The sequence below is a fragment of the Lutjanus erythropterus genome, chromosome 3 (genome assembly GCF_056507025.1).
Source record: "Lutjanus erythropterus isolate fLutEry1 chromosome 3, fLutEry1.hap2, whole genome shotgun sequence".
In the NCBI taxonomy this organism is placed as follows: domain Eukaryota; kingdom Metazoa; phylum Chordata; class Actinopteri; order Lutjaniformes; family Lutjanidae; genus Lutjanus; species Lutjanus erythropterus.
This window is the reverse complement of record NC_139319.1, coordinates 21,095,706-21,110,861: the sequence shown is the minus strand read 5'-3', so window position 1 is coordinate 21,110,861 and position 15,156 is coordinate 21,095,706. Positions and strand designations below refer to the sequence as shown.

Here is a 15,156-nt window from a genome sequence, read left to right as displayed (position 1 = left end):
CAGTGGAGTCTGTTTGGTTTGGAGCGAGCGATATCTGACTTATATGATAATGGTTTCCTGTCAGAAAGGCTGTCTGATGGCAAGTTAAAGCGGTGGAAGAAAGAAGAAAAGAAAGAAAAAGAAAACGTTAATTGGATAGATATTGTGTATAATGCTCAAAATATGGAAAGAATTACTTATTCGCTAAATCTTTGGCTTGATAAATGAAATGGATTTTGTTTTTGACCCCACAGGATCTTCACTGATCTGCTACTGCTACATCAGTATGAATGTATAAGTGATCAACTGTTTTTCTCACTGTGTTTTTATGTTTTTTTTTTTTTTTTTTAAATAAAGTACAAAGAAGGGGGAAAAGAAAACTGTTGAGAAACAGCTCACAGCTGTCTTACATATGATACTATGGATATCCTGGTAGGTGAGTGGTTGGGACACAGACCAAATACCTCACCACAACTTTATAAAATCAACTTTATATAATCAAGTAATCTTTCAAAACTTAAAAACACATTACTTTTCATCCATAATTTACACAAATTACAATTCTGAATCTCACTGACTAGACACTGGCAGACAGCAGTAATCCCTAGATACTGGAAAGAACATGTCCCTACCATCACTACCCAGTTCTATCCCCTTGCTCAATACTCTAACTCCAACGCTGATCAGCACTGACTTTGGCTCCAAATGATGTCACCGGTGCAACATGGCAGTGCTAGTATCCAGGATATTTTAGCTTCATTTTTGTAAAGCGGGAGGAAGTGGAGACACATCGATCATCTTTGTATACAGTCGATAGAAACCCCTTTACTTAAAATAAATTGTAAAAAAAAATAATGTCAAGAAAAACTAAAAAGCAAAATTTAATTAAATTATTTAAATTAAACTTTAAAAGGCAGAAGCCTGTGAAACCCCAGACCAGTGCATGGACAGGAGTGTCCACATACTTTTGGCCACATAGTGTATTTATTGTGGTAAAGTTAGTGGAGCTCATCAGGTTTTATCTCTCTCACTCATCAAGACCCAATTAGAATCTATTAGACCACACACACACACACACACACACACACACACACACACACACACACACACACACACACACACACCTCCTCATACGGCCAGGCTTCAAGTATTGTGTCAAAGTGGAGAATGCTGCTTTTGTGTAAAATACAAGGTCAGAACTTGACGTGAAACGCTGTTGCTACATCACAGCCAAATTTGTAAGTGATCTTATTATTTGTGTAACACGAGCGAGAGACACAGAAAGCAGTGGAGAGAGAGAGAAACTAGCAGATCAAAAACAACAAGATCCACAGCGAGGCCACGTCACTTGATACAATTTGACATCATGAATCCAGTTCACGAGCCGATACAATAGTAACACGACCCACGTTTTCCTCCTGTCTCAGTTTCCCTGCGGTGTGTGTGAGAGGGTTTGATTGGGCCCACTTGTTGCAGGTGAATAGATAACACTTCCCCCGTCTTTTTGTGTGTCTTTGTCGGGCGTTTTGGAGTACCAGCGGAGTGTGTTCCTGGGAATCTCTGCTCTCTGTGTCTCAGGTCTCTCTGTCTTTTGTGTAGCAACCAGGGCAGGGTTTGAGCTGCTTATTGTGGGAAGAGTTTGCTTTTGTTTACAGCCTGTGAAAAGGCTGCATGTGCACGTCTCAGAGTCTCAAAGTGTGTGTATGTAAACTAAAAATTCATGGAGCCATAATTACAGTAAAGGATAATTCTAGTTTATTACAAATTGAGCTTTATTTTATTACTTTCTGCCTTAATTTCTGTAAATATCAAAGGAATGTGAAGAAAATAGCATTTGTCTGCAAGTATCACTGTAGAGATTGGTATTGATCTTCTCATCTAACTCTTGGCAAGAATATGAATAAAGATATTTCTCAAAATGTCCAACTATTAAATGGCTTTGTACTCAACAAAATAATTGCTGAGATCTTGGACAGTGGCAACATTGCAGAAAAGAAAGACATGAGAAAAAACAAAGCCCAATAGAAATACAGGGTGTCCATTGAGTACATAGAACAAATCTGATTAATATATCTCATCAATTGCTTTGTAATACTTGTTTTAAATTGTAAAGAGACTTTGTGGACACCCTGTATTATTACACAAACTGTCCATTTCACAGGTTAAAGAGGGATTTTGTGGTTAAACTTTGACCTACTACACCTACAATAGCTGCTCACACACATTTTTCCTCTGGGATCAGCAGGTGGGCTCACTTTTCTGTTTCACCTACAAATAAAGTGGTTAATCTGGCTGTGGTGATGATGTTGTTGATGTTTCCAGAGCTCGGCACAGTGTCATCATCATCAACACAAACAATGGCCTTAACTACAAAAACTTGTTGTAGTTGTAATAAACCAGACTGTTCCTCTAGGTCAGTCTTGTTTACAAATGCAACATATATGATTTCAAGCTACGCTAATTTAATTACATACCTAAAAGGCATTGGAAATAACCAAAACCAATGTTTTAATGTAAAAAAAATCTCCTTTTAAAATGACCTCCTTATCTTTTTTGGTGACCTCATATTGTGTCAGGAGGTATATAAAACTTAAACCAATAAAACAATCATAAATGTTTTGAGCAATCTTTGCCCCTCCTGTCAAATAAAGTAACTTTTATCTCTCTGCAGCCAATAAACCTCTGGTTTGTGAATGATCCTTCCCTGCATTATTCCATGATCCAACATGTTGTTTCAGCAGGAAACAGTATAATTAAATAATTAAGATAATCTGTATGTATGACTGTTTCAGAACGACTTTACTGATTGCATGAACAATATCCACATGAAATCTAGTCTTGCTCCATTGCTTGCTCTTGTGCTTTTAACAATGCAACGTAATCTCCTATAAAATACGCATAAAACACTGTGGCTACAGTATAAGGCTACAGTATACTGTAGCTTTATACATTAATACAGACTAAAGATATGCCAGCAAACATCTTACATTACTACTGAATGTTTTTATTGAAAGACTACATGTTAAAGGACCATATAGTTTGGACTGCTTGTAATCAGCGGTGGAAAGTAACTTATTGTGATTGGTTTAAAGAAATGCAAACAAGGCAGGTTTTTTCTTCACATATAGCAGAATGTGTTTCTCTGTCGTTGAGCACTGTGCAGAGAGGTCTGGCTATGTGAGGATATGTGCTAGTTAACCCTAGCTAGCTGTTTGATTCTGATCTGGTCCACTTTTTTTAAAAAAACACTAAAGGGACCCATCTATTAAATATTGTCAGTGACATGCAACTGTCAAGATGAGTAATTTCAAGTAAGATTATAATGAAATAATATTACCCACTGCAGCTTTAAACACAATTCTGAATGCAGGAGTATGTCTAAACTGTGGTCTTGCTACTTTTACTAAAAATAAATAAAAGGTCAGAGAACTTCTTCCATCACTGCTGTTTGGTGTTTTTGGATGTCATAGTCACTGAGATGCTTCCATTCAGCTCCCATCAAACTTATCATACTGTCAGTGTTAATATCATAGTTTCTGCAGAAGACTTTCAAAAGCTTGCACTGTACAAACATGCAGCAATAATGTAACTTAGTGTAAAGAAGTCCTACTGTGATGGATTACCCAACTGCAAGTCTCTGCAAGTGGATTTTCATGCTGTAAGAAAACTATTGGAAACCAGGAACTGTATATGGTGAAAAACACAGTTGGCGGTGTTTGTCAGCAGTAACACGGAGTAAATGTGATTTACGGAAAAATAACTTAACACTAGATATTGTAAATAGGATTTATCTGACTAAACACCAATAGATCCCGTCACTGTTTCCATCTGTCAGAAATGTAATCAGTGAAACTTTTTCCACAGATTACTGAAGATTGTCTGTAACAGCGCAGATATTCTAACTTCACTCGGTAAAATATAAGCTTCTGTATTTGCACAGTTTATTTGAGGCCTGTGAGTTCTGTTAAGTAAGCATTAAAGTGAAATGTATTGAGCAACACGTCCAACGGCCCCGACCTCCTCCCAGCCCGAGTTCAGCCGCTGTGTTGAAACGTTATTTCTCTGTGTGAGCACGTCTGACTCAATCTCAGTTTCCTATACACACACACACACACACACTCGAAAGTTCCCTACTGTGTGTGTGTGTGTGTGTGGACTTTATCTGAATGTATGCATGTGTGTGTGTGTGTGTGTGTGTGAGTGTGTGCGTGTGTGTGTTGTTACTCTAAACAGAAATCCAGCTTCCTCACTTCTCTCTTCTGTCCTCAGTCTGTCAGTTGGCTGACCACGGATGTTACTGCTCACTACAGTCAGCTCTCTTTTTCTTTCCCCGTGTGTTTCCTTGACAACTGGTCGTCAGAAAGACCTTGTGCTCAGACTGCACGCACCTGAGACCAGGAAGAAGGAAGTGCAAGGATTCCAGGTAGGCACACACACACACACACACACAAAAACACATACACTCACAAACACACACAAGATTGAATGAGGAGGAGGTCTGGAGTGTTGAAACAGCTCTACATGATCAAACAAGTAAAAATTCAGGAGAATAAAGAGTGGATGGGGAGAGAAATATGAAGGATTAGAGTAAGAAGCTCATGTTGAACCACTGTAAAAATATGCATCTTCACTGTTTTACTTTCAGTTCAGGTTTAGAGCAGCAACCTTCCTGATAAATGTGAGAAGCTAGACATTTAAAGGGACAGTTCCCCAGAAAATTAAAAATATATGTTTTTCCTCTTACTTGTAGAGGTACTTATCCATCTAGATAATTTTGGTGTGAGTTGTCGAGTTCTACAGATACTGGCTATAGAGATGCCTGCCTTCTCTTGAATATAAGGGAACTAGATGGCACCAGGCTTGTGGCGCTCAAAGTGCCAAATTTCATTTGAAAAACTCAACAGCAACTCTTGTGATGTTTGTGGGGACTGTTTTCCTCTCAATTAAACGGAAATTGAACTTTTGACTAGTCGACTAGTGTAAATCTAAGAAAACAGTCAAAATTGAATGTGTATTTAGAGCCATTTCAAGCAGTTAATTCCATTCTTCAATAATTGAACTGTATTTTTAAATACTGCTGGAATGTGTGACACTTTGCACCATGCGTCATGGACATTGCATATTATCCTACAAAATATGACAGCAACTCACTCACGGGATCACAGAGTCTATTGTTAGCTGCCACACAGCGTGGCTAACATTAGCAGGGCAAGCAGCAGCCTGCCCTCCTCGCAGGTTAACGTCCACATGCCTGTGCTGAACGTGTTAACACATTGCTCCAGTGAAGTGGCCAGTTTTTTTGTGACACAGCCTACATACTTATTTTGCCAAACTGTGATGGTTTAACAAGATGTCATCTGGCCCACTTTGCTGCTGACAGCATCAGGGGGTTGGGAGGGGGGCCTGCAGCCTCGGCTAATGGCAACATCTTAGGGGCAACAGTTAACCGGTGCTGTACATTAATAAATATTAATGAATAGTTTACCAGACTAGTGCTTATGGTGCCAACTAAAACTAAAACCTAGCAATGTCGCTTTCCAGAAATCATGACGTGGTTACTCAAGATAATTCACAGACCTTATTGTGAGCAGTTTCTTGTGAGAGCTATTTTCTTTTTAGTGTCCATCAACTGTATTATCGTGCAGAAGGAAGCATGCATCTTCTCATGATGAGTAGGAGAGGCTTGTAGTTTTGACAGCGACGTATGTAAACACTATTGACATCCTGCTCGGCTGAGCTGTAACATTAGCACCGCCATGCTAGCTAGCACAGAGAAATGGTTGGTGGGTGTAGTTAGGTGGAAACAAAATAGTTCCTACATGAAACTGCTCTCTGTGGACCATCTTGTGTAACCGGATGATGATTTTTGAAAAGACACTAGGGTTGGCCAACATGGTAATATTTTCCAACTGAACACTGTCCAGCCAGCAACCAGTGATGTTTCTAAGCTGCAGGTTTGCTACTTTACTATACCTATATACAATAAATAAACAAAATGTCAAGAAAGGAAATAATCTCAGCTATATTGTTTATTAAAAGGAAAATACAACCGACTACCTTCTGAATTCAAGTTTCTGTTTTATTGAACTTACTTACATAAAACAAGCTTTAATTAAATGCCACACTTCATTCAAACTAAACAAACTACAACTCACTAAGACTGTATTGGTTAGTCTTTTCACTGCTCCAACTGCTTTGATTGAAGTAAATCAATAATTCACTGATTTAGATGTGAAAATTTTACTGGCTCTGCAGGCTGTTTTCCTCTCAGTGTCCTTTAGTTCGGTGGGTGTGTACTGTGCTAATGAGTGCATCATAAACCAGCATCTGTCACTCATGCAGACCATTAAATTAACAAAATAAAATGACAAAAATCACCCCCGCTAAAATTTTTCCAATGTATTTTTTGGCACTTTGGGCACCACAAGCCGAGTGCCATCTGGTTCCATAACCTTTGAGAGAAGGCAGATAGAAGGCAGAAATGGATGAGTAGAGGAAAATATATATTTTGGTGTGAAGTGTACCTTTAAAGTCTCACACTTCCACTGTTTCATCTTCATGCTGACAGTTAAACACAAGAGGTGTGAGTGAGTTGTTATTATACAGAGAGCTGTCATTACAGCAGGATCTACTGTACCTACGTAAAGGGAGTGAACACTGCAACATAAAGACAGCGTGTCATAGTGACATCAGCGGCGGATATATTTGTGAATGAGCAGAAAGGTCGGCCCGTGTGTGTGCAGCGCTCATCAGTAATAAGCATGTGGTGGATATGAGTGATCATGTGGTGTGTGAGGTTTGTGAACTAGGTGTGCAGGAAAACTCCTGTTAGAGGAATGCTGCTGTAGCTGAAATGATTCAGGTCTCGGGCTGTTTGCACACACACACACACACACACACACACACACACACACACACACACACACACACACGCGCGCGCGCGCGCACTCTCTCTCTCTCTCACACACGCGCACAGATCGGCAAGGGCCACAGGAGGATAGCATTTCCCATCCGGAATGATAGGCGGGAGGGAGGGTGAGGAGGGAGGGAGGTGTGTTGGAGATCTGGGCAGTCAGATTCTGGTTTGGTGAGTTTCAGGAGCAGGCGGTGTGTACACCATACACACATAGAAAAAGTAGAGAGAGAGAGACAGAGACGGACGGAGACCGAGAAAAGAGACAGAGGAGAAGACTAAACACTTGTGAGGAGGTATTTGGAGGCAGCAGCACCTTCACTCAACATCCTGCAACCTTGACTGGAGCGACGATGGTGTGCTGTAAGGGAGACTGTTTGTTTTTGAGTGGAGAGGGTATTCTCTGGGGTCATTAGCGTTGGTGGTGGTGGTGTGATCAGAACTTTTTCCTCTCTTTTCTTCTCCTCCTCCCTCCCTCCCTCCCTCCCCCCCCCCCCCCCCCCCCCCCTCGCTTCTGAGGAATGTGGGGCTTATGTCAGTGAGAGTCAGGTACAGACTCACTAATTACCACTGCCATTCCTCCCTCCATCTCTGCCTTCTCCCTCCCTCTTTCCTTCAACTGCACCACCTTCTTCCCTCTCCTCCACTTTGAGACCTTGTGCGCTCTCTCCCTCCCTCCTCTCCTGCTGTTGCGTCTACAAGCGCTGTCGTGACTGGAGCAGAGGAGAGGACAAACAGAGAGGATCTGAGTCAGAATCCAAAAAAACACCAAAAGGAGAACAGAAACTCTGACTTGTCCTCTCTGTCTCTCTCTGTCAGTGTGTGTGTGTGTGTGTTAGATGTGTCTCTTCTGATTGTGTTCTGGGGGACCTGTCATTGAAGACAGGACGGAGGCCGGAGAGAACCTGACAGACAGCGCCAAAGGAGGAGAGGAAGAGGAAGGGAAGATGAGAAAGTGACAAACCGGATCGTTGCTTTTGAACGGTGGTAGAAGAAGAACTTGACCAGCTGCGACACAGTGACTACACGTCCCATCATCCTACAGGTCGGTTGGAAACTCATCATGTGGTTCTTTTTCTGTGCTTTCTCTCTGATTGTCACTTTAATCTGAACAAATCTGCTGAGAGGCTAGAGTTAAGGGACGTGTGTGTGTGTGTGTGTGTGTGTGTGTGTGTGTGTTTACTCACCTGGAGGACTACACACACACTCTGATACACACACACACAGTGGGTATCTGGAAGGACATTTCTTCAGCTGGTCCAGTGTTCACGCTGACCCAGCTGACAGCTATAACCTTCACTGCAAGGTTATGGGACGGGGACTGGATGTTTATTTGTGTGGGAATGTGTGAGTGTGTGTGTGTGTGTGTGATCAGTCGCTGTCTTGTTGAGTTGTTGTGTGTGTGTGTGTGTGTGTGTGTGTGTGAGCGTGTGTCTGATTTCAGAAACTGGTTGAGCAGGGCGCCAGTTAGCCTTGGGTGTCCTGTTGTTGTACAAATGAGATTTAGTTGTGTGAGCATATACATGTGTGAGTGCACATGTTTGTGCATATTCAGTGTATCATATACTGTGCATTTGTGTACAGTTACAGTATTTGTGTGTGTGTGTGTGTGTGTGTGTGTGTGTGTGTGTGTAAGAGCGCAGTTGATCTTTCAGAGAGCAGCCATCTCTCTGCCTCAACAATCAACCCAGACTCCAGTTTACAATGAGACTGTAAGAATGAATGGCACCACTTTACAATAAGACAATCCTTATAAATTATTTATAAATGGTTTATAATTAGGTTATTAATTAGGTTGTAAACACATTAGGTAAAATGGGGGTCAGTGGCCTGTTGCTTGCTAAATAGTGAGCCCAACTTTATAGTCAAAATATTTTTATTTTGCATATCAAAGTAACACATGAAACTGACAGATTTATACACAAAAGCTTTGGCAGTATCTACTCAATATCACATCATCATTGTGTGTCTGAAATCTACCAAACACTTTCAGATTTTACTCGCGTTTGGCTGGTGACTGATGATAATTATTTATGATTTATAACCTGATTACAACCTAATTAATAACTTCATCATAAACCATTTAAGCGTTACCAATCAAGTTTACAAAGATGTAATTTCCTTAACTGGAGTTTGGGGACAGATGCATTATATTCTGATGTGTTTTGATAAGATCTTAAATTTCTGATCTATTCCAAGAATAGTATGTGATTTATGGTAAAAAAAAAAATCAATGAGCAAATTTATACAAAAGGATGGTAAAACTAAAAAAGCTGATGGGAAATAGAACATGATCATACAAAAAAATAAATGTGTAATAATTAGCATATAAACTGCAGAGTATCTAGTTTTAGTCGACAATAGCTTGGAGATAATAAACTGTGAGACAAAAGTTTTAGTTTCATTTACAGTGGAAACCTCTTTTAGGGATCATATCTGCCTGGGTCAAATTAATCACTAAAGGCAGACTGTTGTAACCGATTTTGTTTTATTTTTCTTTATGTCGCATGCAGATTAATAATGAATAGATTTTTAGAATTAGCCTCACTATTTACAAACAGTTCAGGCCTCACTTTTCAAATTACTGAAAAAATCAAATTTCTCTGATGCGTATTGAACTAATTTAATATTATATATTGTATTTACACTGTAATACTGTAGCTTCACTGCTGCATCTTGTGGGCTTGTTTCTTTGTCATTAGCCTCAAGGAGACCAAGTCTTTCATTGAGTGAAAATAACATTCTGATGAAATAAACAGTTGATCACTGCAGTGTAAAAAATCATCCTTTTGAATCATTACAAACTTACCTCAAATTGTCTTAAGCCATCTTAAAAATTTAATGCAGCCTGGCCACTAACATTTTTAAGTTAGAACATTATTTCTTTTTCACAATGTGTAACCATGATCAGTATAAGTGGTTTTTCCTGTACTACCTTTCTGTTTCCTGGCACTAACCTGTGGAGATGGAGAAGACATGTTAGACGTGTGTGTGTGTGTGTGTGTGTGTGTGTGTGTGTGTTTCCTCCATCACAACAGGTGACCGGCTTCCTTGTGAATACTGTAAATACTTCCACGTAGGTTTAAGGCGTGTGTGTAAGGTGTGTGAGTGTTGAAGTGCTGGTCAGACCTGATGAAGTGATGACACACAGCTTTCTTCAAACTGCCTCATGCAAAAACAAAACTAAAAATATATACCAGTTAGCTGGTTAGTATGAAACAGTAGTTTATTCAAATGGATCTGCACGTCTGTCTGTCAGACAGTGGCTGATTGCAAAAGAGGGTTCAAGAGGTGAACCATTTTTCAGAATGATACTTATCTCTCACCCTACTGTATCACATTCCACGATAGCAAAAAGGGACAAACAGTTATCCAAGACAGGAATTTATATCTAGACGGGTTGTTTTTTTTTTTTACTAGTGTGACCTTAATGGTATCGTGTTTGGGTCTGCTCTGGTTTCAGGAAGACAGACAACACTGGCAAAACGGAGGGCAACAGGAAGACAAATCAAAAAAAGATATCTTTTGTATTTGACAAAGGTTCAGCAGGTTTTTAAGAGCAGGAAACTGAGATTATTATTCTGCAAACCTCAAGCATAAGGAAGAGAAACAGCTTTAACTGCATCGAATATATACACACAAACGCATGGTATGTGTCACATGACTGTCACATGATCAGCTCATGCTCATAATGGGGAAGCACAGATTCAGTCCAGTGGTAGAGTGTGTGTGCGTGTGTGTGTGTGTGTGTGACAAAGCCATAAACCTAATCCAGTCACAGCGAGGCAGAAATGTAAAGCTGCAGAGTAAAGAGACTCATGCAGCTGACAGAGTGCAGGAGAGGGGAACCTGTTAGCGCTATTGTGTTGTTTATGAAACACCTGTAACCAGATCTGATCAGCCTCTCTCTCCTCTCTGCCCCTCTCTTTCTGTTTGTCACAAACACACATACCTGGAAAGTACAATGGCCACATTCTTCCCCTCTATCACCCCCTCCCTCCACCTCCATCTCCCTGTGTAGCTCCCCTCTGATCGGGCCAAACACTGAACAGCAGGAGACGAGGGGGAAGTTGAAACAGGTGAAAATTTAGGGTAGCACGTTCAGGTAGAACTAAAGGAAGGAAGCGACATGTAGTGAAAAATATTTTTAATATGCTTAGTTTGTTCACAAATGCAAGAACTAAGAGGCAAAATGAGGCTCGGACCAGCAGATACTCTGGATTGAAAGACATTTTGAGTTTGGGGCTCTTGCTCAGGCAGTGAAGATAAAAATTCAATTAAAAGTAAAGGTCTAATGTGATGATTTACAGGTATCTGTCAGCAGATTACGGCAAAAATAGAATATAATATTCATAAGTATGTTTTCGTCAGTGTAGAATCACCTGAAAGTAAGAATTGCTGTGCTTTCATTTCCTTAAAATGAACATCTACAGAGGGAGCAGGTCCTCTTCCCTGGAGGCCACAATGTTGCACCACCATGTTTCTGCCAAGGCTGCAACTAACTTTATTATTTCCATTATCGACTAATCTGTCGATTATATTCACCATGAATCAATTAATTGTTTAGTCTTTAAAATGTCAGAAATTGTGACAAATGCTCATCACAATGTCCCAGAACCTAAAGTGACATCTTCAAATTGCTTCTTGTGTCCAACAGACCGTCCACAACTCAAAGACTCTTCATTTACTGTCATAAATGACAAAGAAAATCAGCAAATTCTCACATATAAGAAACCAAAACCAGCAAATGTTTGACATTTTTGTTTGAAAATGACTGAAACGATTTTCTTCTAATCTGGAAGCTCAGTGCTTGATCCCACTAAATCCTACATACACACTGGCTCTTTAAAGGGCAGGTTCCCCTAATTTGTTGATTCATTCGACCACCCTGACATCTTCTCTCTGCAGATTTTGTGGCTCTTTGTCGTCGTCATGTGACTGGTAAAGAGGGGCCAATAAGGCGGACAGTAATTGTATCAGGCACCCCTTGGTGGTGCCGTTGGCAGTTTCCTCCTTTGCTTTCCTGTATTTCAAGTTTTGTCACTTTAACTTAAAATTTTTGACTTTTGCTAAAATGACAGATGGTGTTGTTTTCCTTGTCTGTCTCATCTCTATGTGCATGGGCAAGCCATGCTGTTTTGGTTGAACTGGTTAACAAGTCCTTCATGACTATTAAAAAAGACCCCTACAAAAATGATTTATATTACTGATGTCTAATAGGCCACTTTTATATTGAAGTTTTGGGTGAAAAAAACTACTTGGTATTGGGAATGGCTGTGATAATAAAAGCACTGACTGTCCTTAGGAAACGAGATGTAAACATCAGTCTCCTGTGTCAGAGTCACACGCTTTGTTGACCAAACCACTGACCCCAACTTCGTCTATTAGAGGTTTTGAGTCTGTGTAACAACGTCATACTACTTCTACGGTCATTATTCTCACACCACAAGACCGCAAGAGGTCCTCATTTGGTGAATGCATGCACAGGTCATCTTTAAGAAGACGACCAATGCTGTTAACTTTCTGGCGAGGACAGTCATTTGTGGGGATTTTGATATATCTTGAGATTTTGACCTCAAGAATTTTGTACAAAAATTGCACTTAGGAATTCAGCTGCAGTATTTCTTTCTAGAATCAATGTCCACATCACTTTGGACAGACACAATCCTGTCTATTAGAAATAATGTTAAGTCCTATATAAGAGTAAATAAGCAAATGTGTTTTGATGGATATATGACCTCTCTTGTTAATTCACTGGCAAGTCACAAAAAATGTTTAGATTGAATTTGTGCTAAATGTTCACTGACGAATTTAATATACTTAATTAGATTTTCTCCAATAGTACAATGTTGACTCAAAGCAACTAAAGTATGATTAAACTTTTTTATGGTTACGGTTAGACACTCACAACACTAGAATTAGGATCAGTTTATGGTTTAATTTATTACTGAAAAAGTCAGAAATCGTTTGAAGTCCTAGACATATTTTTACTTTAAGTGTATTAACATGTGAACAACCAACCACACACTTTTCACTCACCTTAAAGATATTCACCCAAAAACCTTAACCTCATCATGACTGAAGGTCAGGTTTAGTTTTTTAGTCCACAAAAGTCTGCTGGAGTTTCACAGAACAGTGTTACAGAATCTCCTAAGCAATGTAAGGGAATGGTGACCAGTTTTCATATGTAAAAAACAACCGCAAAATAAATAAATAATAAATAAAATGCTTCCATGCTGCTCACACCACCCACACCCAGTTCAGACAGTGAACGTGGCTCTAAGCTGAGGATCTGCAGTGAACATTTAGCATAAAAACATGGCGTTAATAATGACTTTCAAGTAACCCTAACCCCCTAACCCTAACCCTAACCCTGAATTTTAATTTTTGGGTGAACTATCCCTTTAACTGTTGCCTAAATCACATCAAAGCCCTGTGTTTTTAACATCCATCCATCCATCCACACGACCACTGTAACTGCCATGTAGGATAATTGGGAAAATAAATTAGTAGTATCTCACTGTACTTTCTTAGACACAGACTTCTCTGTAAATGTGTTGTCAAGGGGTCTGTTACTTCAGTTGAAAGCAGTTCCAGTTAATAATGTTCTCATTGATTTTCCAGGCTAACAGGGAGAGTGTCACATAAATGTCACTTTTTAATGCTGTGACCAACACAAACAGAATCCTGTTCATCTCCATTATACTGTTGAGGAAGCAGTTATTTCAAAACCTGGACAAATTAAACTAAAACTGTCTACATTGGATTGATAGCACTGGGGCTAAGTGGGAAAACGTGATGTTTTTGTAATTAGAGTGAGCCGATGAGACAAGACGTTGTGCAACTGTCTCTCTTCTCTCTCTTCTGAGAAACGTGGCGGGACTGTCGCACGCTGTTGAGTGTGTAAACAGGTGACATCCACTCACTGTGAAGGCTGCATCAACACTCCTCCTCCTCCTCTCCTCTTCTCCCGACACCCCCGCTTTCAGCCGTTCAACCTCTAACCCCTGCGTAACCCTTCCAACCCCCTGTGCAGTGACACCGCTGAACCCTTCATCCTCTCTCCTCCTATCTCGCTCGCCTCCCTCCTTCCCTCCTCTGTCCTTCAACCTGCTTGTACGCTAATGCTGTTATTATGCTTCATTTCACTGCTAGTTTTCTTCTTCCTCCTCTTTCAGCTGGGTTGAGAATGCATTTTTTTAAAGTCTGTCTTCAAACAATAGCCTACTCAAGTGCTAATATGTAGCCTACATTAGAAACATTAATTTATTGTTGTAATTAATCCCTTCATAATGTAATTCCAAACTTTAATAGAACCTGGGCACTTTAATTGGTTTAGGAGGGGATCTCCTCCTCCTCCTCCTCCTCCTCTTCTACGGACAGGAGGAACAATTGACCCTAGCTTAAGTCCTGGTGCTATATGTATATATAGATTTAATTTATAGGAGAGGTGAAGGTATTTTTGTCCCTAAACCCTTTATGGGGCCGTAAGTAGAATTTGATTTGGGCGCCCCCTGTACTGCTGTAATTAGTACTAAACAACAGTGCTATGCTAACTGTGTGCTTGCTGGAGAACTCTCTGTTTGTTAAGACTGAGAAGTGTGAGTTCCATGCTACCTCCGTCTCATTCGTGGAGTACATTGTTGGTCAAGGAAGCATGGAGATGGACCCCACCAAGGTCTCTGCTGTCACCTCCTGGCCCATCCCCCATTCCCGGAAACAGCTGCAACGGTTCCTGGCGTTTGCAAACTTCTATTGAAGGTTCATGCGGGGGTACAGCTCCACTCACCACTCTCACCTCCTCCAAGATACCCTTCCGTTGGTCCAATGTGGGTGAGGGGGCATTCCAGAACCTCAAGGCCCGGTTCATGTCAGCTCCCATTCTCCTGGTCCCCGACTCCAAAAGGCAATTCATAGTGGTAGTGGATGCCTCTGATGTGGGGGTTGAAGCCGTCCTCTCTCAACGTTCAGCTGAGGACCAGAAACTGCACCCCTGCGCTTTCTTCTTCCAATGTCTGTCTCCGGCGGAGAGAATTTATGACATTGGGAACCGAGAACTGTTGGCAGTGAAGCTGGTGTTGGAGGAGTGGCGCCACTGGTTAGAGGGGACAAAATTGCCCTTCCTGGTTTGGACAGACCACAAAAACCTGGAGTACATCTGTTCGGCTAAGAGACTGAACTCCCGTCAAGCCTGGTGGTCATTGTTCTTCACCAGGTTCAACTTCTCCCTCTCCTCTCAGCCAGGCTCCCACAATGTCAAGCCC

General features: G+C 40.7%; 1 protein-coding gene across 9 annotated transcripts in view; it reads left to right on the top strand.

The window, feature by feature from the left end:
* The first annotated feature begins 4,238 nt into the window (after positions 1-4,238).
* rbm47 (RNA binding motif protein 47) overlaps positions 4,239-15,156 on the top strand; it is a 48,152-nt gene continuing 37,234 nt past the window's right edge. For 5 of the 9 annotated variants that reach the window (XM_084715366.1, XM_084715365.1, XM_084715364.1 and 2 more), the window contains exon 1: positions 7,572-7,937. The gene's annotated coding sequence lies outside the window, so the exon portion shown is untranslated. Of the gene's footprint in view, positions 4,403-7,096; positions 7,256-7,571; positions 7,938-15,156 lie in introns of those variants that run through there. The other 4 variants (XM_084715355.1, XM_084715356.1, XM_084715357.1 and 1 more) reach the window with 4 other exon arrangements.